Raw genomic sequence first — 25,709 nt, 5'->3', positions numbered from 1 at the left:
TTGTTTTGTTTGTGCTTATATGTGCTATGTAGTAAGTTTGTTTTAATCATTTAACCATGTCATTCTTAACCGCTGCAATGCAGTTTATGTTTTAATATGTCTTAACTTTCGTTTGTCTTTCCTTTTAGCCGCTTTATTTTTGTTAATTTCTGTTTTCTTTTGTTTGTCGGGAAATAGGCCTAGCTCATGAGCTAATGTTTTTGTAATTCTATATCCGACAAAGATTCTTGTATTTTGTATCTAAGACTAGGTACTTTGTGTTGTGTATCCTTCATGATTGGCATACTCCGCTAATAATCGTGACTGATTGTGCGCGTATTACGAACATATACGCACACTATTGCTAAGCATTGTTTAGGTTTCCAGACAGTAGCATTCTGTAACGCTATTAGTGTCTGTTCGGCGTTCATATTTCACTAGTGTGCATATCCGCCATTTTTGTTGTCACCTGTCAACTTCCGTCCTACGCAACAAACTGCTAACAGAGATTTTTAGCAAAAATGTGATATCAAATAAATGATCACAGTAACTGTTATAAATAATCGAAAAGGTTTGTATTTTTGTCAGTTTATTTGGTAAGATAACTAATACTGTCCTCTGTTTTTCTTCCCGAAATCTCTGAAAACCGTGAACAAGTTTGGGCCTTAAATTGGCACATTTTCGTCTTCGATTGACGAAAATGTCAATTTTGAGTCAGAAATGGAAACTCAACATACAAGATATGTACAACATATTTCACGTGTATGATGTTGCTATTTTGCGAGATTGAAAGATGAATTGTATCTTGTTTTGATTTCTAACTGGATGGGTCTATGTATTGCCTGTTTCTCGTCGATTCGAGCTTTCTCATCGATTCGAGCCCTTGTGTTTTAGTAAAATTCATGTTCATAGAGCATGTTTTTCTATCAGAAACTTGTGTCATTTACATTTTAAAATTCCTTGGAAAATATTAGTCATGAAACCACTGAAAAAATGAGTAAATACCTGTTTTAATATTTTTGCATAAAAAATTGCTGATTTCAAAAGAAAATTACATAGTGGGTAATATTGTGAGCCCAAATTTCAAATTAAAAGCGTCCTGAGCATATTGTACTGTTGTAACGAGTGAACAAGAAGTCAATCTTGATAGAAATTTGCTTTATGGAAATAGAATATGCAAACATTAACACTTAATGACCTTCCAAACAAAGGGCTCGAATCAATGAGAAAGTTTTAAAATGATGTGGAGTTTGACCTCCTTCAGTCTCGTGCAAAAAAATACATATAAAAGATGATAAAATTGTAATTCTTATTGCCCATTGTTAAATGCAAATATTTTTTAAACAAAAAACAAAAATTATTTAAGTGAACAGGTTTACAAAAATATGCACAACCCTAAAAGATTTAAGAGGCTCGAATCAAGGAGAAAGCAGCATAAATATCAAAGTATACCAAATATATTTTTGTTTGAAGTAGGAGGGGTTTATTGTCAGGTATCTTTCATGGGTTCAGTTCCATTCATAAATGGAAGGTTGTCTTCAGAATCTGTGTCTGTAAAGGGAGAAATGCCTGACTGGGCTGTGGCCATCATTTTTCTTAGCAGAACCATAATGATTGCTGTCTGAATCTTATTATCATTGACTTGATATTTGGTTATACATTTGTTTAGTTCTGGCTACCATAATTTAACTGATGCGATATTTATATGTATATATTCTTATGGTCAAATCCATTAAGTTCTAGCATAACCTCATTTGTTTACCAAACCAGGTTGAACTGCAATTTGACTTATAAATGTGAGCATTTTTAACAAAGTTCATAAAAACATATCTTAAAAAGTTTAAATTCGGGAAAACTTTCAATAACTAAAGATTCTATACTTCCTATTTTGTTTTCATAATGAAGAGTACCTCGATCACAAAGCATCTGCAATGGTGGGAAAAATATTGCAGGCAGCAGTACTCATTTGAAACTTTGATGTATGATTCATTTTCAAATGGTGTTGCGTGGTTCATTTTATGTCAGATCAAAAGAAAAATGGATTAAAAATACATTAAAGTAAAAGATGAGTATGTGGCATTTGATTTGATGAAATTATAGTGTGACAGATTTCTGGTTAGGTTTCAATACGGGATTCATTTCAGCTAAGAGATCCAAAACAGCATATAACATCTCTGCAGCGAAATTTTTTAGCTAACATTTGGGGTTTCAGAACTGGAAATTTTTTATTTAGAAATAAATGTGTGAAAGCGCATTTTTAAAAACAAAATCCAACATTTTAAATTAAGTTTTTTGTGTGTTTTTTTTTTGTAAATTTATATATTATGATGATATACACTTTAAAATTCTGTAAACACACAATAAAAAAGAAGTAAAACTGTATTTACATATACTGGAAGTACTCTAGCCCAGACTAGAGTGATTGGTGATTGAAACAGGGACAAAATTTGTAAATTAAGAAGTGAGGTAGACTATTTACTCATTAAATGAGAATGACGTTATTTCAGATAAAATCAGATACATTCTTTTAATCCTTATCATGCTAGACACAATTGATTCTGCCTTTGCGATCAGTGTAGATCATGATCAGCCTGCACATCCATGCAGTCTGATCATGACCTGCACTGTTCGATATTCAGTCAGTATCTTTTTGGAATGCACACCTTTTGATAGTTAATGGTACTGTCCATATTAAATGATAGACAAGTGCATTATAGAAATTTAGCAGGGTAAAGCCTAATAATCACCATATCATAAGTTCATATTCAAATACAATAGTCTACCATATAGACAGTGGCTAAGTGATTTTACTAACAAATCTTATTGTGCAGTTAAAGTTTAGCAGTATATATCACAAAACAACAGAAATTTTTAGTAAACATACACCATCTTGACAAACAACCTATCTGTCCAATACATGTTTTATTGTTCTGTCCCTTAGAGTTGGATACTTAAAATATTCTAAAGGAGTTGTCCCCCTTTAAATAAAAATGCCATTTGTAAAGAAATAAATGACTTGTAAACAATTGTCAAAAACGACGTTTTACCTAGTTATGTTAAGTTTAAACACTGATACATTGTTGCAAATTCATCAAAACGAAGACATGTAACAGCTTTTTAAAAATGGTGAGTTTTTAAAGGCGCTGAACTGTCCAGAAGTATGGCCCCTTCATGCAGTCTCTTTCCGGAATTCATATATATATATATATATATATATATATATATAGGAATAAATTTACAATAGTTTTGTAGAATAATATAAATGTTTTATATGCTGTTAAATTTTCATGTGAAACAATGCTTTCTTTCTATGATTTGATGATGTTTGAACTTTTTTCTCCGAAACATGGACCTGTTAATGCTTTCACATACAGAATGTTATTTGGAAAATAACTCACTTTTACATGTAACTTTTGAATTACAATCTTCAAAGTATATCAAACTCATTGAAATTATTGCATTTATTATTAATATATGAAAATATATTTTTAGAAGAAATCACTTTTAACTTCATCCCTGCAATATTTTTGAACATCAGATTAGTATGACCAGAGGTTTTGCCATTGAATTTATTAAAAAATTGCAATTTATTTCCTTTTGCAGTCAAATCTATGCAGAGAGTTGATATGGTGTGACTATTTGTATATTATTCACTAAAATCAGTGTTGTGTTACCGGAGCCTTGTGTTGTCAGAGTTATTACCCCTGATTGGTTAAAATGATCATTTTTGCTGATACCTGTGTCAGTTTGTAAAATATGTTTATCATGAAAATCTGGTACATGTATGATGATTTTAATTAAATAGTATGTGAGCTTAAGTGGATATTATTTGTTAATGTTGTATTAACCGGAGGATACTATTCAGTAAATCAAGTTAGACTCTTCACATTTACAGCAGAGTTATTTCCCTAAAATAGAAACTGCAATTTCTGTCTCCCCCTTGCACCAGTGCTAGATCTAGTCAAAATTTCAAATACAGTTGTACATGTAGCCCCTGAAATGGTTATAAAAGAAAGACAGCTTTCTATGCCCCCACACATTATTAGCCTGATTTGCTTCAGTCTTTCACAGATGAACGAGCTAGATGTGCAGATGACCATAAAAGAAGGAATTTTTTCTGTGACTTTTTTTTTACCGCAGTCATGGCCATTTGATAGTTTTGCTATATAAATTATAGAGAAAAATCTTGTTTGTTCAACTCCTCATGCACTTTTTGAAGGAATGGATTCAAAGTTACTCAGATGCACAACCTTATCTGAATATAATTTGCTTCAAACTTATTATCGAACATCCTTCATGTGAAGATGGTTAATACTAAAAACGTTGCTATTTAGAGGATGGCACAGTATGTATGGGGATCCGTGTCCAATGGACACAATTCTAGTTACATACAAGTCTGTATATATTTAATATTCTTATTTCTGTGACCAGATCAGCAGTGACAGTAGTTTTTTTAGCTCGACTATACGAAGTATAAGGGGAGCTATCCTACTCGACCCGGCGTTGGCGTCACCGTCTTTCTGCGTCCCCGCCTTGGTTAAAGTTTTTTTTACACTTTCTCTTTTTTCAGCTCATCTCTGTAATTACTTGATGGATTTGATTTAAACTTGAAATAGTTATTCCTCATCATCTGACATAAGGGCCATAACTCTGGCACCAATATTTCAAGATTTATCCCCTCTTTTCACTTAGATTTTAAGGTTAAAGTTTTGATGCACTTTGATTGTATCTCTGTTATTACTGAATGGATTTGATTCAAACTTAAAATAGTTGTTCAACATTATCACCCACATCATATGACACAAGATGCATAACTCTGGCACAAATTTTTCATGAATTATTCCCCCTTTTTTTAATTCAAACTCTAAATAGTTGTTCAACATCATCACCCACACCATATGACACAAGGTGCATAACTGTTGCACCAATCTTCCATGAATTATTCCCCCTTTTTACTTAGAATTTCAGGTTAAAGTTTTGATGCACTTTCACTCTATCACTGTTACTACTGAATGGATTTGATTCAAACTTAAAATAGTTGTTCAACATCATCACCCACACCATATGACACAAGGTGCACAACTCTTGCACCAGTTTTTCATGAACTATTCCCCCTTTTTACTTAGAATTTCAGGTTAAAGGTTTGATGCTCTTTGACTGTATCTCTGTTACAGTATTACTGAATGGATCTGATTCAAACTTAAAATAATTGTTAACATAATCACCCACATCATATGACTCAAGGAGCATAAGTCTGGCACCAATTTTTCATGAATTATACCCTCTTTTACTTACATATGTAGAATTAAAGGTTAATTTTGATGCATTTTCACTGTATCTGAGTTATTATGAAATGCATTTGATTCAAACTTGAAGTAGTTGTACCACATCATCACCCACATCATATGACACAAGATGCATAACTCTTGCATCAATATTTAATGAATTATGCTTATTACTTAATATTTTGACACAGACTCAAGCTATTGTGCAACATCTTTATCCACCATTGGAGTTAATAAACACTCTAGTGGTAGCTCAGTTTCCTCAGATGTGCCCAGTTTCACTATCCAGCAATGAAAATAGTCAAATAGTCCGTCCGTGCATCCGTGCGTCCGTCAACAATTTCTTGTCTGCACGATAGTGGTTTCATTTATGATTTTATTTTAACCAAACTTGCACACAACTTGTATCACCATAAGATCTCGGTTCCTTTCTTGAACTGGCCAGATCCCATTATGGGTTCCAGAGTTATGGCCCCTGAAAGGGCCAAAATGAGCTATTTTGACCTTGTCTGCACAATAGCAGCTTTGTTTATAATTTGATTTTTACCAAACTGGCACACAACTTGTATCATCATAAGATCTCGGTTCCTTTCTTGACTTGGCCAGATTCCAATATGGGTTCCAGAGTTATGGCCCCTGAAAGGGCCAAAATTAGCTATTTTGACCTTGTCTGCACAATAGCAGCTTCATTTATGATTTGAATTTAATCAAACTTGCACAAAACTTGTGTCACCATAAGATCTCGGTTCCTTTTTTAAACCGGCCAGATCCCTTAATGGGTTCCAGAGTTATGGCCCCTGAAAGGGCCAAAATTAGCTATTTTGACCTAGTCTGCACAATAGCAGCTTCATTTATGATTTGATATTAACCAAACTTGCACACAACTTGTATCACCACAAGATCTTTGTTCCTTTCTTGAACTGGCCAGATTCCATCATTGGTTCCAGAGTTTTGGCCCCTTATAGGTCCAAAATTGGCTATTTTGGCTTTTGCAGTCATATAGATACTTCATTTATGATTTTATTAGATACAAACTTCCAAAATATCTTCAACAACAATAAATCTTGGATTCCATGACAAACCAGATCCAGTCGTAGGTTCCAGAGTTATTTCATATCTTATTACCTCCCCTGATTGTAATCAAAATGGATTTATATCAGTAAGTACTTATAGGACTTATTTGAAATTTCATTATTGTCATGAGTTGGACTGAGCCAATCAAAGTAGATAACTATGGACTGATTTTATGTCAAATTACCTCCCTTTATTTCAAATTAAAATAAATAACAGATTTATTTGGCAGATCCTTCTTTTGTTCACTTACAATAATTTTTTTTTTAATTACTTCCCTTTTACGTTACTATAAATAGCTTATTTTTAGTAACTTTTTTATTATCGGCTGTAGGGAAAAACCAAGACCACTTTTCTGTGGTACAACATGGATGGTACCTCCAATTTTTAGGTGTATTTTGACATATCTGTACCTTGTAAGAATTTTGTTTGTTTTTGGTTAAATTCCTTCCCTTTGTTGTTCCTGTCTGTTGGACTTAGATATTTTTTCTGAGGACCTTCTTGTCCTCAAGTGCAATGATAACAGGTGAGCGATATAGGGCCATCATGGCCCTCCTGTTTTACAAAATGGGACTGGACATACATTTCACAAGGCATCATAATAAGTAATTGAATTTGTTTGTTTTACTCCTTGAGTTTAACTCGGTGTTGATTTTCTTCCTTTTGAGTTCAAAGCATTCATCTTAGTGCAAGACACATCTGTGTCATCCCGGTGTTCTCGAAGTAAGAGGCATGTGCAATTCAGTATTACAGACACCCCCACCCTCCATCAGAATTGCTGTTAAAGCCTGCTTTTATATAAAACAATACAAATCACAGATGTTAATAACCTGTCATAGTGATTTATAGCGTGATATCCTGCGTTAGTAATTCCTATAGATGTTCAAAGTGTTGTATTACAATTTTGATTGTAACATAATAAGGACATGATCAGTAAATAAACTAGATAACCCACTATCTATCATAATATCTACTGGCCAATGTCATTTAAATCGACAAATCTTTTTAAGAAGCTAGCGAGGCACATTTTATGCACTAAGCAACATGAAAAGATAATAATTTAAATGGAAAAACTGAACAGAAATGAAGTTATTTACTAATTGTAAACATTATGAAGTAAATGAGTTGGCTGTAGAGTTAAATTGGCTTTCAGTTGGCTCAAGTCAGACAGCAAATATTTTAGTCTTTAGCTACTCATTGGCTATGGTCTTAGTAACAAATGTACCATTTTCAGACTTAAATCTTATTAAATGAGACAAAACAGGCAAATATTGATAAAGGCCCAAGACATTAGAAGCCGGAAATGAAATTACCTAATGAAATGTCTATCAGGCCTTTTTTCTTCTATAATAGGGGCTGTTTACAGGCCTCTGCCTCACAGAAAATTCCTTTCGAACTATGCAGTTTTCCACAAGAATGCACTTAACATCAGGTTTTTTAGCTCAATGTGAGCTATCATGTCCGGTCATTGTCCGGCGTCCGTCAACATTTACCTTGTGAACACTCTAGAAGCCACAGTTGTGACCTAATCTTTATGAAACTTGGTCAGAATGTTTGTCTTGATGATCTCTAGGCCAAGTTCGAAACTGGGTCATGTGGGGTCAAAAACTAGGTCAGTAGGCCAGATCAAAGGAAAAAGTTGTGAACACTTAAGAGGCTGCAGTTGTGACTCAATCTTTATGAGATTTGGTCAGAATGTTTGTCTTGAAGATCTCTAGGTCAAGTTCGAATCTGGGTAATGTTGGGTCAAAAACTAGGTCACCCAGTCAGATCAAAGGAAAAGCTTGTGAACATTCTAGAGGCCACAGTTGTGACTCGATCTTTATGAAACTTAGGGGGTGTTTACAGGCCTCTGCCTCACAGAAAATTCCTTTCAAACTATGCAGTTTTCCACAAGAATGCACTTAACATCAGGTTTTTTAGCTCAACGTGAGCTATCGTGACCGGTCATTGTCCGGCGTCCGTCAACATTTACCTTGTGAACACTCTAGAAGCCACAGTTGTGACACAGTCTTTATGAAACTTGGTCAGAATGTTTGTCTTGATGATCTCTAGATCAAGTTCGAAACTGGGTCATGTGGGGTCAAAAACCAGTTCACTAGGCCAGATCAAAGGAAAATCTTGTTAACACTCTTTAGACCACAATTTAAGTTTGAAACTCATGAGAATTGGTCAGAATGTTTGTCTTGATAACCTCTAGATCAAGTTCGAATCTGGGCCATAAAGGGTCAAACCCGATCGAATCAAACGAAAAGTTTGTGAACACTCTAGAGACCACAGTTGTGACTCAATCTCTTGATGAAACTTGGTCAGAATGTTTGTCTTCATGATTTCTAGGTCAAGTTCGAATCTGGTCATGTTGGGTCAATTACTAGGTCACCCGGTCAAATTAAAGGAAAAGTTTGTGAACACTCTAGAGGCCACAGTTGTGACTCAATCTTTATGAAACTTGGTCAGAATGTTTGTCTTGATGATCTCTCGGTCATGTTTGAATGTGGGTCATGTAGGATCAAAAACTAGGTCATCTGGTCAATCAAAGGAAAAACTTGATAACACTCCAGAGGTCACATTATGACCATATCTTCATGAAACTTGGTCAAAATGATGATCTTGATGATCTTTAGCCCAAGTCTGAATCTGGATCATCTGGGATCAAAAGCTAGGTCACCTGTTAAAATCAAAGAAAAACCTTGTGCATGCAACAGGGGCTGCATTTTTCATTTAATGTGCATGAAACTTGGTTAGAATGTTTGTCTGCATGAAATTTGGGATGAATTCTTATCTGGGTCATGTGGGGTCAAAAACTAGGTCACCAGGTCAAATCAAAGAATAAGCTTGTATAAACCCTAGGGGACAAATTTTTGATTCTATTGTCATAAAACTTGGTCAGAATGTTTGTTATCATGAAGTCTTGGATGATATCAAATCTGGGTCACATTGTATCAAAAACTAGGTCACTAGGTCAAATCAAAGGAAAAGCTTGTATACACTCAAGAGGCCACTTTTTTGCTCCAATATGCCCGAAACTTTGTCAGAATGTTTGTTTTCATAAAACCTTGGACAAGTGTGAATCTGGGTCATGTTGGGTAAAAAACTAAAATCAAAGAAAACGCTTGTTTACACTCAGGAGGCCACATTTTTCGACCCATCTTAATGAAAATTGGTCAGAATGCTTCCATGAAATCACTAGGTAAAATATGTTTACACTGTTATAGTGTGTTACTCAGGTGAGCGACCTAGGGCCATCTTGGCCCTCTTGTTTATTCACCTTTCCCCCAAAAATGAGCTATTTTATCTTAAAATCACAGGCCTGGGCCCCTTTCCCTCTAAGTTAAACAACAGAATCTCTGCAGCTGAGCTTAGAGCTGAAATATGTAGTTGAAATGAATGTATTTAGGCATAATTATATTCAAAATATATTTCAATTTTGAAGGGCTACTCACAATATTGGTCACTCGATGTTTTAATATGCATTTTGTCTAAATGGTTAAAAAGTATTATTCTGTTTTAACTGTTAGTTAAAACACACAAAACACAGGAATAAAGAGTGATTAATTAAGGTCTTCATAAAATGCTTCCAAGGAACAACATGGAGTACAAATTACACACTTTTAGCAAAATTACTTAAGACAGACAATTGTAAATATAAACTTAATTATGTTTATTATATTTTGTTTTTTTCTTTCATTGTTTCTACTTGATTGCATGTCAAGCTAAACTGTCGGCATTTTACCAAGATTTTTGATGTCGCTGTTCATGTGAAATCGGGTGTAAGAAAAACAAATTGATCTACTGTCATTCAGTCATTTATTCAAAACAAAAGACAACATATTGAATTACTGTTCAAATTCATGCTAATTATGAGCCTATTGTCTTGTTAAATTGCTAAACAAAAACACATTAAAGTATTTTGTTTCATTTTCATAATATAAGAGTTATTTTCTATAAACTTGTTATGTTATATGTAACAGTTTGCTTATTGTTATTTTATACGCCTTACGTATAATATTATTATGTTTATATATAGGCCGTTTAAATTCATTGCAAAACTGTAATAACTTTATAGAATTAAAACTTCCAGATACAATTTTTAGCTCAACTATTCGAAGAACAGTCCAAGCTATTTTACTCACCCTGGCATCAGTGTCGGCGTCACAACTTGGTTAAAGTTTTGCATGCAAACTGCTTTTTTTGCCCCCGAAGGTGGATAACATCTGTATAGAAGTGAAAACAGGTGAAAATGTGTTCAATTAAACAACAAAAAAACAACATTTGTATAGAATTGATAGGAAACTTACCTCTTTCTATAGTAAAAACACATTTTTGATTACTTTGGGGTTAGTGTCTCTAAGCAGTAAAAAAGAGAATTCAGTAAAGAGACACAGATTATTGTTTTAGGGATGTACTTATTTTTTGACAAAGTACACCAGAGTTGTGAAAGTAGTGGCCTAGTGACTTTTATGACAAATTAACAACTGCCAGTTTGCACGCAGCTAGTTCATGCACCTTTTGTACTTAAACATTTTCTCATTTTCCAACTCAGTAGATTCCATTGAAACTTTACACAAACGTTAAGCATTATTAAATGCCCCACAGACCAGAGTCGGGTCTGTGCCTTCAAGGTCAATGGTAAGGGCATAATTGTAACTCTAACCAGGTGTCAGTAGTGACATATTTCATAAACAACAGTTACTGTTCTTTAATATATGCAAGTATCGTAATACTTCTAAAATACATTGACAAAGGGAATGGATGAATACAAAGTTTGTAAGTATACTAAAACAAAAAATTCTGTTTTCTGGCCTAGTTGTATGAATTGTTAAATCCTTCATGTGCCCACTGGATTAGATTTAACCCTTATCATGCTGGACACGATTGATTCTGCCTTTGCGACCAGTGTAGATCATAATCAGCCTGCACATCCGTGCAGTACTGTACGTGGTACTGTACAAATTGAAAGATGGACAAGTTCATTATAGAAATTTAGCAGGGTAAGGGTTAATACCACCAGATTTTGCAGTCTTTTGTTTTTAACAGAGTTGGATATCTGTCTGAAATACTGTTAACACAATGTAACACAAAGAAAAGTCTAGTTATGTATAAAAGAAATAGAAGTATGGTCTATTAAATTATGAAATGAAAAGTGATAAGTTTGCACAATTTCAAGTTTTTTTTCTAATTTAAATACCTACTTCTGATGTCTTGAATGTGAAGAGATGCACTTATCATTCCAAAAAGACATATTTGCTTATACATATTTTAAGCTTGGACATTTTGTCTCCTGTTAGTCAACAATTTCATATATTTATCAGAGGAAGTGACCCTGCCAGTGCAATACAGCGCTACTCACCATTTATATACAAGGATTTGATAGCCTGGTTTAGCATTGACAGGTCAGAAATAATAAGCCATGTAAATAGGCAAATCCTGCTCATCTTAACTAGTAAGATTATATAAGATTGTCACTTTGTTTACTTTTCTACATATTTAACTTCTTGCATATGGAGTGATAAAGAAAACGCATTGTCATTTCCCAATGATTTTAGGTTACTGGGTGATTACGAGCCTGCTTATACTAGATTGAACAGCTAAGCCTATATTTGAAGTACTGTTCGATTTTTATTGTTTGTGACCGTACAGTGTTTTTTTTATTCAGACTTTCCTGAAGGCATGCTGTTTTGTGAGTATCTAAATTACATAAAAGTTACATTATAATTGCAACTTTCTGTCATTTGCCACAATGTAAAAGCCAAATGTTTTTAGGTGACGATCAGAGGTTTAAATGTCTCGGTGACTGCGAGACTGCAAGTAATTCCTGATCAATAACTAGTTAGACGCTAGGACCTATATGTGGCTTATACATGACCCTTAACCCTTACCATGCTGGACGCGATTGATTCTACCTTTGCGACCAATGTAGATCAAGATCAGCACGCACATCCTTGTTTTTCCACTTTTGAATTTGATACTTTTATGCGAAGAACGCATGGAATTTTGCTAGTTAATTTTTGAGAAGCAGTGAAAAAGGATAAAATATTTTACTTGGGGACATGCTTCCAGTCTGACATGTACTGTTCCGACTGGGTGTCTTTTGTTTCCTTACTATGGTTGCAACATAAAAGAACAGTCTGTACTAATAACAATTATGAATCCCATGTACAACTTTAAAGGGCCTTCTCTAGATAAGTTTGTTCAGTTGAAAGTTGTCCTCCTTGTTTCAAGAGATCTACAAAATGAATGTAAATACTCTCGATTCTTACTGAATCTTGTCCAAAGTCAACAAGACCTGCTCTTATAAATAGGAAAGTTGGCAGGCAAAAGTAATTTTAACCAGCAAATCATAGTTCACACAATTCAGATCTGTAAAGTAAATATTAGAGCTGACACTATGTATGATAAGTCACAGAAAACGAAAAGTTAAGAACGATAACACTGTTTATTAAACAGTCACAGCTTTGATTATGGTAAACATGTATTTCAAATGAAATGCTTCTTGTTTTTGTCCGACCTTGTATGCTGTGTACCGAAATACCAGGACCAACCAAAACCCATAGGTACAATTCAAAATGGGGATGGTACATGTATGTATAAAACGTGAAAAGTAGAACCTCAGAAAAATCAAGTGCATGCAAACTAAACTTCACATCATAAAGTAAAAAATATATGTTGTTCAGATAGCAAGTTAAAAAAAAAAGTAAATAAAAATATTCATGCAACGGCACTGTTCACTTATATGTGTTGTCATAAGCTAGTGGTTCCTTTGCATTTTGATTTATACTCCATGAGGTCATAAATATTCATTAGGGAAGAATTGTCATGGATTTCATGGTTGTGCCAATCCAGGAAATTTAATCTTAAGGAATAAGTAAAGTGCCAATTTATTTGATATGCAAAATTTTAAATCCATGAATTCAGATCCATACAGAAAAGATGTTTCTGGCCAAAACCAGGAACTTCAATGTCAGTGAAATTAAATTATCTTAAAGTATAATTTCACTTTGTTGTTACTTTGTTTCTTTATATGGTCCAGTCATAATAGTATGATTTAAAAAACTGCTATTGTTTTTTTTTGGCAAGAAGGTCAGATTATGGGAACCATAAAACTTTTTTGAACTCTATTGAGGTATGCCCAGTTTAATTCAATGGGTATAGATGGCTTTTAGGTATTCTGCAAGTGTCCATGAAATAATTTCATGCAATGACATTTGAAGTGGTGTTTGCAAGTTTGGCTTAAGTAGTAAGGTTGCCAGTTCTTTATCTGTGAGGAATGTTTTACCCATCCATAGGCAAGCAACATATACCGATTGTTTAGCCCAAAGTCTTACAGCTACAACTTTCAAACTTTATGGAATGATGAAGGTTTCGATGGAGGCCTTGAGAAACAAAAATCAAACATCACCAAATCATAGAAAGAAAGAGTTGTTTGACATGAAAATTGAACAGCATGTAAAACATGTATATTACTTTACGAAACAAGTGTCAGTATACTGATATAAACATTGAATTCCGGAAAAGGGCTGCCTAAAGGGGCTCCACTTCCGGACAGTTAAACGCCTTTAAAAACTCACCATTTTCAAAGAACAGTTACACATGTTCGTTTTGATGCATTTGCAATAGCGTGCGAGTGGTGAAATTTCGCATAACAAGGTGGAACACAGTTTTCAGCAATTGTTTATCATTATTTCTTTACATATGGCATTCATTTTCAAAGGGAGACAACTGTTCCCGATTATTTTAAGTACAAACGGCATTCATTTTCAAAGGGAAACAACTTTTTTCGATTATTTTAAGTAATCTTTGAGAAAAAGTTGTCTCCCTTTGAAAATGAATGCCATTTGTAAAGAAAAAAAGATAAACAATTGCTGAAAACTATGTTCCACCACTCGCACGCTATTGCAAATGCATCAAAACAAACATGTGTAACAGTTCTTTGAAAATGGTGAGTTTTTAAAGGCGTTTAACTGTACGGAAGTGGAGCCCCTTTAGGCAGCCCTTTTCCGGAATTCAATGTTTATATTAGTATACTGACACTTGTTTCGTAAAGTAATATACATGTTTTACATGCTGATCAATTTTCATGTCAAACAACTCTTTCTTTCTATGATTTGGTGTTGTTTGATTTTTGTTTCTCAAGGCCTCCATCGAAACCTGAAGTAGTGTTATGGAAGATCCTAACTGTTTTATATGCCTGAAATAAAATCCTGAGGGCAAGGTGCAGAGAGTCAACCTTGGTAGGACTATATTAAAAATTTACATTGTTACAATCGTTTATACTGCGATTAAAATAGAAAAAGCATGCACATAAGTAGGGTAAGGGTAGGTTGAATTTGGCTGTTTTAGTGTTGCCTGCAACCATATAACAGGCTGTCCAACTACGTCATTGTTATTGACCACCGAGGAAGTTCTCCTCCTTTAATCAAAGTAAGGTTCTTACACATTAATAAAAGAAAATATTAGCCTCTTTAAGTAAACAGAAGCTTCTTTAAATTTCAAATGAGTCTGTTCACTTATTTGTTATAGCTAAATGGAAATTTTGTTTCATAGTGATCAAATTTCACATTCTTTGACACAAAAGGAACAATGCTTTTTTTCTTATGTTGGGTATTCCTCGTAGAGAAAGCTGTTATGGTATGTTTGTGTGCTGTTACATGGTTAATATATTTAACCTTTGTTTAATATGACAATGTCTAAGAGCAAAATAGGTTCTTTTGTCATTTTGCACCCAATTTGGTATGTTGCCAGTTTGGAAAAAGACAAGGTAAAAGCCCGCCACAATGACTCTACTTATAAGAATAGTATTGATAATTATTGACAAAAACTGGAAAATTAAAAGAAAATTATGTCACTGTGTTACCAATATTTAGTGTGCTGGCTCTGTCCTAGGCCTGTGGCTTTATTGTTTACCAATTTTGACATAATCATGAGAAAATATTTTTTTATCTCTTCTTAAAATCTGATGCTGGTTTCTTTGTACAAAACTGTAGGAAAACATGGTATAATTATGTTCATGTTAGATGTGTCGTAACTTAAAACAAAATTGGATTCATAATATTCCATGAAGTTGACCAGTAGATTAGATTTGGTATAACTAAATCTATATAAGGGCACAAAAACCAATGCACATGTTCATCAGTCAAATAATCTTGCTCTGTGTACTAACATTTTACTCCTTTGAACCTGTCACTGAAGCTTTGGCTGTTTCTCATTCATTGCCCAGGCATAGCACAGTGGATATGCTTGTGAACATTGTCAGAATAATTTGTATATTTAATATATTGATAACGTAACACATAAGCACAGAATCTGATAGTGCTTGACTCCCTTTTCATGTTGTCATTGCTATAATTATTGTTGAATTGCTGTAATTAATAGAATTTGGGTCATTTGTCGCTGATTTAGGTTCATTATATAGATAGCTGGATCCCACCATCGCACATTATGTCATATACAAAAGTTAAAGGGAACCAGATATTTGATAGAGCAAGTACTCGTTGTAAAACGTTATGTTTAAATTTGGACCAGTCAGAAACAAGTTCTAAAAATAGCACGTCTGCTAGGGTATAAATAGGTAAATTGATGACAGAGAGCTCATTCGGTATCCAGCGGTTGAAGAAGACACATCGAGGATTCAACTAATAATTTATCCCAGTACCTTGAGAAGGAGACTATTGCAGTTACCCTGTCAGGGCGGATAAATTATTAAAAAGAAGACTTTGGAAGTTCTTAGACTAAAGAAGAGTAGCAGAATTTCGATAAGGTTTCGAGCTATAGGGCCATCGCATAGGAGTTTTACCTTAAAGGTAATTGAATGCTATAGACGATAGCATATATAGGCTGAGCATCGGGAAGCTGAGACAGAGACCCAGAGTTTGGTAATCTACTGAGATAGTAGGAGAGTTCCAGCTTATAGACGGTTCAGCATTATTGGCGAAGTACAGCCAAGGCATCGGGGATAATACCTATATAGTAGCTGAATGCGACATATGATAGCATATAGGCGCTGAGCATCCAGGAGTCAGGGCAATCTTATAGAGTTTGAGAGGACAGAGGCCGAGCATCTATGCGATAGGACTCGTATGTTGTTGATTCAAAGACATTGTCTGACGGGAACTTCAACAAAAAGACCAGTCAAGTATAGAGTCTCCAGCCTATAGGAGTTTGAGCTAAATGGAAATTGTTAGTTTGAAATATTTATTGATTTACCTGATCCCTGAAATTGTCTAGCTCATAATTAAAATCATTTATGAATCATTGGTACACGAATCATTTAGGCAAGGTAGCCAGAGGAAAATTCTATATCTGAGATATTTGGTCTCACCAGCTTTACGTTTTAACAAAGGACATTCTACATCGTTTGTCAGCTAGTCTAAGACATAGTCACCTTAGTAGTGTTATTTCTAGAGCTCAAAAAGGGCGGGGTGCTGCCAAAAAAGGGCAGGGTGATGTCCGAAAGGGGCATGGTGCTCTTTTAGACGTGAAAGTTACCATAGCAGTAGTTGCATTTCTAGATGTCTATAGTTAATATGTATTCCATTTATCTTTATTGCACACTTAAAAGAAATGTCACAGAATAAAGTGCTAAATCTTCCCAAAACCAGTAACAATGTTTACAAAGGCTTTTTACATACTTTATAGTTTAGGTTAAACCATTCAAGCCTTTCTCTTAGAAAATGTCACCAAGAATGTCAACTTATTCATATGAATGTGAAATAGTGGAGGGCCTTAATATAAGCTTAAACAACATAGTTAAAGGCCTGTTTCAGGTCACATTGTAAACTGATAATTATCAAAAGTCATGCTGTATTGATCAGGTCTTTCATCAATATTTCATTAACAGAAAAGTGCTATTACAGTCCGGTTAAAGTTTACTAAAACGCATATCCAAAATATACTATCCGGATCAAGTACACTTTCGGAATGTTGTTTGAAAGTAGTTTTTACTCAGTTTACATGACCCACTAGGGTAAACCAGAGACAGTTCCTCATATTTTGATGTTTCTCATGATAAAAAATACACCGACTGTCAGCTATTTTGAATTTATTTATTTTATTTTGTTGGGTTTAACGTCGCACCGACACAATTTTAGGTCATATGGCGACTTTCCAGCTTTAATGGTGGAGGAAGACCCCAGGTGCCCCTCCGTGCACTATTTCATCATGAGCGGGCACCTGGGTAGAACCACCGACCTTCCGTAAGCCAGCTGGATGGCTTCCTCACGTGAAGAATTCTACGCCCCAAATGAGGTTTCGAACCCACATCGATGAGGGGCAAATGGTTTGAAGTCAACGACTCTAACCACTCGGCCACGGAGGCCCCCAGCTATTTTGAAGGAAATATGGAAAAATTGCATACGACATCCGGAGTAGTAAGACTCGTGAACGGACATTCTAAACTTTATTTTACTTTCGATATTCATTAAAATTTGTGCATTTTCTAGTTTAAATTACAGTAGAATCAAACTGCATTGATATATACTTGTTATTATACTAAACGACGGTCTAATTTAAATTTTGCACAAAGAAATCTAGGGCACTTCTCACGTGCTCGGTAATCAGCTGGTCGCTTACGCACGCCTTTTTGACATTTCACAGGATCCATACTCTTTATCAATTAGTTTTAACACTTCATTGATTCTCATTACATGTGTGCACTCGCCGTGACATAATTTGCTGATCAAAAAATCGTCGAGGCATGTCAACAGGGAAATTGGCGGGATTTAGCAGAAGATCAAAGGCAAGAGGGCACATTTTACGGGCAGCGTGGCGGCAGTAAAAAAGGGCAGGGCGGGGCGCCCCGCTGCGTCGCTCTAGAAATAACACTACCTTAGTGATTGGACCCAAACCATTGTTCAAGATACTAAAGGCGTAGGCACTTCCCTGGGTCCTATAACCAGTATCCTGACAAACATATTTACTGATGCCATTCAAAAACACTGCCTATTTCCATGAAATGGTCAAATTTCTCATAAGATTGAATTCTAGTACATTTGATTGTAATTCTTCCTGTTCTAACAATTTCAATTTTGCAATCATCAGCAATCACATATGTATCAAAGCGCTCAAAGCGCTGATGGTGGCTGCTAATCAATGTTTAAAATATTACAAAGAAAGCGACAACTGAGGAATTGTTAATATAAACCATAAGAACATTTTTTTGCATTTTTTTAATATTCGGCTTTGGTTTCAAAATTAATCCTTTTTCACTGTCAGTCATTGTTTACATACACACTGATTCAGTCTTTAACAAATAGTTCTGATCCTTTTTGATTATTTGTGACAAAAACTACAACATAAATTACATTGAAGATGTTTTACTATGAATAAATAATATAAGCTTTTTCTCCAAATCATACAGCTTTTAAGATTTCTTTTTAAAGCTTTTTGGCAGTGTCTGTCATGAATTATTATACACACTGATTTAGTCCGTATCAGATAGCTGTGGTTTTCATGAGACTTTTGTGAAAGAAAACAACACAAACATGCACTACAAATGCACCTCAGAATGTCAGTTCTGCAGCCAGTGTATTTTAGAGGTGCATTAATTATCACTCCATCTGTTATACTCAGAAGTTCGCTAGACATAACAGCAGGCTTCGCAAAAATGCTGGACATTAAGTCAGACAAACTTACAACTTTAGTCAGACCGAGAAAAAAGTCGAAAATATGTAACTGGCGAAACGAAACCGTTTAAATTTTTATACATATATTTGTATCCAGATATATTGAGACGCACCATGAGAAAACCAGCGTAGTGCGTTTGCAACCAGCATGGATCCAGACCAGCCTGCATCCACGCAGTCTGGTCAGAATCCATGCTGTTAGCTTTCGAAGCCTATTGCAACTACAGAAACTGTTAGCGAACAGCAAGGATCCTGACCAGAGTGGTGTGCGGATCCGCACTTTGATCTGGGTCCATGCTTGTCACAAATGCACTATGTTGTTTTTCTCATGGTGCGACTCGAATGAATTTACCTGAAGTGAGCAGAATCTGTCTTGAAACAATTCAATCTTTAAGTTGGTCAAATCTGTAATCCGACGACTTGCTACAGTCTAACAGATTGCCATTTCAAAAAGGCGAGTATTAGTATCATCGCTGCACCCACTTTCACGGGCTTACAAGTTGATGAAATCGTGATACAGTGGCACCACTTAGTCAAAGCGAGCTTGCAACACTTCTCAGCTTGGGCGACCTGTGGGTTTCCACGTTGATAATTCGTGTTTTGTCAGACGAAATTATACCGAATACATGTGTATCAATGCATACATATAGTATCTTATATTGTACATTTGCTGAAGGAAGATTATCCGTGAGGGAATATTATTTAGAAAACATACATGTCTTTGATTCTAACGGCAGGTCAAATTGCAAACAATATCGAATGAATTTTAACCGAATGTTCTTTAATTTTTGTTCACTCTAGTATTGCTAAGCATGTTTAAGTATATTTTGTTCTTGATATAACGATGAACTGTACATGTTCAAGTTATATCAATAAGGTACTGTTCTGTTCATAAATCATCGCTAATTAGTGTTAATTGGCAGTATCAACGCCTGAGGAAATCCATATCACTGCTGATTATCGATTTTCTATAAATAGCTTAATTAACATGTGGTCATATTTTTGCGTGCTTGAAACGAAAACGAGACAATGCAGTCGAAAATTCAGTAACATTCTTAGATCACTAGGGTTGCATTGATATAATATCTTACAATTTGATAGCTATAACGAACATTTAAGTTTGTTCTGACATATTTGAAAAGTGTTACAACTTGCTGGAAAAGCTATCAGAGGTACAAACTGGTATTGTCTATGGACCGGAAATGTTTGGAAACGTTTCCATTGAAATTCCGTTTCTATTTTTAGCCGCGGATTATTGCTAGCAGAAGTCATTGTTCTTTATCAAATAAAGCCTTAAATTTCGGGAGTTATACATGTGACACTGCGGTTAGGAAACATTTTTGAATTGTCAGTCTGGATTCCCAGGCTAGGTTTCTATATATATAAGCTACCTTTTCTACGTTATAAGCTATGTGACCTCTGGGGCAGTACTATGCAATAGCTAATCAATATCATCGCTCCAGTTCAGGTGACATGAGGTCATCGTTTATTCACGTGACCATACATTTGCATATTTGTATTCATACACGTTGTTGTTTTAATTAAAACGTTGATTTCAGTTTGTATTGATTTTAGTCGCCGAATTTACATTAAAAACGGTATTAAGGCATATATTGTAGCTTTGCATATTCTGCATGTTGTGTAGATGTTTACCTGGAAAGCTTGGAACTATTTTTGGTTGTGTTGTTAGGATGGTCTTAAGAACTGACAAGATTTCTCAAACGGAGTATTCTTTTTGACACTGGTGGCAGCAGCCACCAAAAACCATCACAATTGTATTTTTAGCCACGTGCATATTTCCAGGCTGTTGTATTTATAAGCTTTGAGAAAGGTATTAAGTCAACTTAGAAGTAAAAATGGCTGATTTTCCATTTATATTTTGCCATTGCATAAATAGAACAGTTGAACACCATCATGAAGCAGTTTGTGCTATCAGAAGCTAAATAAAGTGATATTTCATTAACAGCTTTACTTCTAGACTAGAAAGATAGAAAACTTCCTTATTACTTATATACCTATACTTTACTCTAGAAACTGATAAAGAACTGTTAAAAGTTGGTTAAGGTGAGGTTTTATCAATCTCCAAGGTTAAATATTGCAGATTGAAAGTTTTGTAACAAACACAAAACACCATTGTTTGAACATGATGAAGCTTTTTCAATACTGACATTTTCTGTCGTATTTCATTGATTCATTCAAATTTTGATAAAAACCCCTTTTCAGTTTTTGAGATGTAATCTATTCATGAATAATCTTGCTTTTAGCCAATTTTGTTTTATTGATGTTGTTATTTGTATTTTCATTACGTTTCATGTTAAGACAGATGAATAGTTATTAATACATGAAAAATCCCAAGTTATGTTCAAGTTCCTTCGTTTGAGGGTGTACAGTATATTATTTTGACAATGTGTGACTTTTTAAAACACTTTATTTAATAATAATAATAATAAGTTCAAAAACTATGTGCTATACCTCCCAATAAATTAATATTATCAGACAAAAAAAAATTATTTGTTCAATGAAAATAGAAATCTTTAAATTTGAACATAATAGTTGTTAGTTTTATTTTTGTCCTCTAAGAACGTCATATTGTATTAGGTTTCAGTATTTGAATCAAATGCAATGAACTTACTTGAAATTCAACAATCAAGATTAAATTAGTGTGAAATCATGTTATAATTTCGCGCTTTTGGTCAAAGTTGCAATTTCAGGTGGATATGAATTCTTGTATTTAAACTCATATGAATGAATGTTAATTTTTCTTGTTCTTAATGAGATTTAGTTTCATGGATTAATTCAATTTCAAAATCCATGAAAATTAGTCCCCTGCAATTTTTTATGATTTCACAGTATAAATAGCTTGAATGTACGAGGGTTGATCCAAAAGTAATGTCACTGTAGCTGTAAAATCGTGTATAATGAAAGGAAATAAACAAAAATGCATATCGAAGTACTTTATCTATTTGCAATATTGTCTGAAAATATAAATAAGATATGTTGCATAGTTTTAACAATATCGACATATACGGAAGGCGTACTTGAAGCGATCACCGCATGACATCGGAGACAACGTTTCTTACTGACTGCTATCAATATTCATTCCTTTTCAAAGTATCAACCTTGATTTTCTATACAGCGCTCATGTCTGTCGTCACCCATTACGGAAAGCAGCAACATTCTAGTCCTTTGAAAGAGATGGAAACACATTTTTACAAAAATTTTCAAATGATCAAGATCCTGGAAATTGACCCCTTGGAGTTCTTTCAGATGAGGAAAAAGCGCAAAATCACACAGCGCCAACATCACAGGTCTTTCGGTTCTCTGGCGATCCTAAAGTGACTCACACTGTCTCTTAAACGCTCATACCACCTATATACTACCCCTGTGAAAAAGGTTCATGAATTTATTCATGAACAACTTCATGAAATAGTTCATGAATAAATATTCATGAGAATCAAAATTTATGTTTCATGAATTTCGATATTCATGAACTTGTTCATGAATTAAAAATAATACATGAACAAGTTCATGAATATAGAAATTCATGAAACATAAATTTTGATTCTCATGAATATTTATTCATGAATTTTAATGAATATTGAAATTCATGAAACATAAATGTTGATTTTCATGAATTTTTATTCATGAAACATAAATTTTGATTTTCATGAATTTTTATTCAGGAATTATTTCTGTAAAAAAAGGAAAAAAACAGGTTTCATGAACTTATTCATGAACAAATTCATGAACTAGTCAAGGTCACCTGGTAGGAGTGTAACACTATGAAACATGAGAGATCTGCATGTGATGGAATTCTTTGACAATTTCGGTAGAGCTTGATACAAGAAAAATTCCTGTATAAAAGGTTCATTAACATTGGCCTAGTAGTTTCAGAGATGTTGTTTAAAAGAAATGGTAGGACGAACAGACAGCGATCCTTACTGGCACAACCTGGCACCTTGTGCAAGGTAAGCTAAAAGTAAATTTCTGAACTGGCGACTGACCATTTGCAACATTCTAAGCACAGAGTCTTAAAGAGTACAATTTACAAAACTGAAGAATGCTATGGTTCACAACAAAGATTTATTTTCCCTTCATTGGTGTCATTCCACCCTCAACAAATGACATGTTGAGTAAAAACAGTAAACTAAGTTTAGAGTGGGATTGGGAGCATAATAAAAAGTAAACAACTGTTGTATAAAATACAAAACATTAATGTATAATGTATAATTTACTTTTATATCAAGATTGAAATTCAAATACTAGCTTTGCTTCAGGGTCTTGAAAATTGGGTTCAAGATCTGGTACTGAACTAGAAAAAGGCTTTGAATTTTAGTACTTTTAATGAACCTGTGTTCATGAACAATTTTGCTTCTTAGTCTTACCAACAGTAACTGTTCAGGAACTGGTAATGTTCTGTAAGTTCTTGAACTTTTGCAGTTTTTGAACCAATGGTCAAGAACCATCATTGTTCTAGAACCACAGTCTAAGAACTGTTATGCTGGTTCAGGAACAGTTCTTCAGAAGTACTTGAATGTTCAAGAACTTAATACTAGTTCTAGAAATTCTTTTACAGGGGAAAACCATAACCATGTAGTTCCTGAATCACAATTTCAATCATTATCTGAATTTCATTTACAAGTTCATGAATTTCTTAAATTATTTAATGGATTTTCTGAAATGTTCATGAACTACATTTACAAGTTCATGAAATGAAAGTAATATTCTTGAACTTGATAATTCATGAATTTAAGTTAGTGAACTTTTCCTTGTGGTTCATGAACTTTTTTTTATAATTCATGAAAAAATCCTATTGCATAGTCTCCTGTTCACTGGTTTTGGTCCATATGCAGGGATCCTACAAGGCGATTTGAGCGACATCGTCGCTTTAAAGTCGGCCACTTCGCCTAATTATCGCCTCCGGGCGAAATCCGAATCACCGAGTTTTTCAGCGAGTTATTATCTGTTTACTTAAAGTTGTAAAACTTGATGCATATTCTAGATTAAATTATTGATAAATCCAGTCAACTCCGCCTACTCGCCTGTCAAACTTCAGCCAATCGTAGTGTTAATATCCCAAAGTGTCAATCAATAATATTGTAAGCCGCCGCCATTTTGAAAATTTTCAGTCGGCGTGTAAAAAGCGGATAAACTTAACGAGAGCATGATCTTATGCAACAATTGTATATTATTCTTTCATTTTATTAAAGATTACTTCAAAAATTATTTCAATTACCTTGATTACGGTCAATTTCTGTAAATGAATTGCTCGGGTACTGTGAATAAAAAATGATTTCGCGGACGTTAGAACTGCCGAACAAAATATTGTAAAAAGATCGCCATTATCTACGAGTTTGGTATTATTTTCGAAAAAATCAATAAATAAATTAATTAAATGTATAAATCTGAACAAGTTGAAGCAAAAATCAGGCATTATTAAAGCACGAGAATCGAAACATGAATGAAAATTTTCACGGCGTTTTGATCGTGCACCTGTTAAATTTACGAGTTTCGGACATGTAAATTTCGGATAAAAATTCAAAGGCGGCTTTTTTCATAGCTAAGTGTATACTTTATTTGGAAATTCATGAAAATGATAATGCAACAATCAATGTCCTTAAATAATTACTGTTTATAAGTTACAGCTAGACCCATAGAAAGTGGATCTATATAGGCAGGAAACTGAATGCTATGCTGATTCTTCTCCTTAAATTCCTCAACTTCTCCCTAAATTCTGTGGAGGGAGAAGTCACTTCTCCCTAAAATTTTGACCTAGGATGATCCCTGATATGTGTTATTTGTTGTCGGCCTGGCCTCTAATGGTGATATTCCTAATTTAAATCAAAAACGCAGAACAGCGCACTGTGGTGTTTTGTCAGAAATCGACAAATTTGCTCTCAGCATAGACAAGCGTTAACACTGCATAGATATTTTCAACGAGCAATGACGTCAATAAAATTTCAACAGCAAACGGCGGAAATATGTGATGTCACGTTTTAAAAATTTCATATGATTCAGCGCGTTATTTTGATAAGAAGCAGTGGCTGCATTTGACAGTCTTATTAATGAACTAATAATATTTTAGCGTGCGGCGACATAGCGTCAGTGGTATTTTTTGAATTCAATTGCATTTTAAATGAAAAAAGACAGGAAATAAATATTTTGCCATATTATCAGAATTGAACTTTTGTACATTTTGATATATTTTTATTTTTATACTCGGATGAATAAATGCACCATGGACGCAGTGACATTACTTTTGGATCAACCCTCGTATATGCCAAAATATAATTAAGTTTCAAAAATGAAATTTAGAGATAGTACCTAATTTTTTCAAATCATAGGTATGAAGTTAAAAAGGTTTGAAATGAAGGCAAATGTACATATATTTCTCAAAAATAAATATACTGACAATATATTAACCAGGAGCGCAGAGTTATGAGCATTAAATATTTTCATATAAAAGAAAATTTTGTGATCAAGGAAATGTAACTCTTTTTGAACATGGAGAGCAACATCAAAGGGACATAATATATTGAATATTTTCTATTTGGGTGCATTTGATTTAACATTCAGCTGTGATCTGGATTGCTAAATAATAATCCATGATACTGTTTGCTAAAAATATAGAACATTTGGAACAGTCTGATGACAGCAAAAACATGATGCAGCAGAGCGCAAATATTTAAGCTCTGACTGGGACTCGAACCCAGGACCTCTCACACCTAAGGCAGACACTCTACCACTTCCCTAT

The 25,709-nt window shown here is 34.3% G+C and overlaps 1 protein-coding gene across 1 annotated transcript in view; it reads left to right on the top strand.

Moving 5' to 3' along the window:
* The first annotated feature begins 411 nt into the window (after nt 1-411).
* The window catches only part of LOC123525547 (zinc finger protein GLIS3-like), a 72,069-nt gene continuing 46,771 nt past the window's right edge, over nt 412-25,709 (top strand). Inside the window, exon 1 of the mRNA XM_045304679.2 lies at nt 412-550. The gene's annotated coding sequence lies outside the window, so the exon portion shown is untranslated. The remainder of the gene's footprint in view (nt 551-25,709) is intronic.

The sequence above is a fragment of the Mercenaria mercenaria genome, chromosome 3 (assembly GCF_021730395.1).
Source record: "Mercenaria mercenaria strain notata chromosome 3, MADL_Memer_1, whole genome shotgun sequence".
NCBI classification, from domain to species: Eukaryota; Metazoa; Mollusca; class Bivalvia; order Venerida; family Veneridae; genus Mercenaria; species Mercenaria mercenaria.
This window is presented reverse-complemented; position numbering and strand designations above follow the sequence as displayed.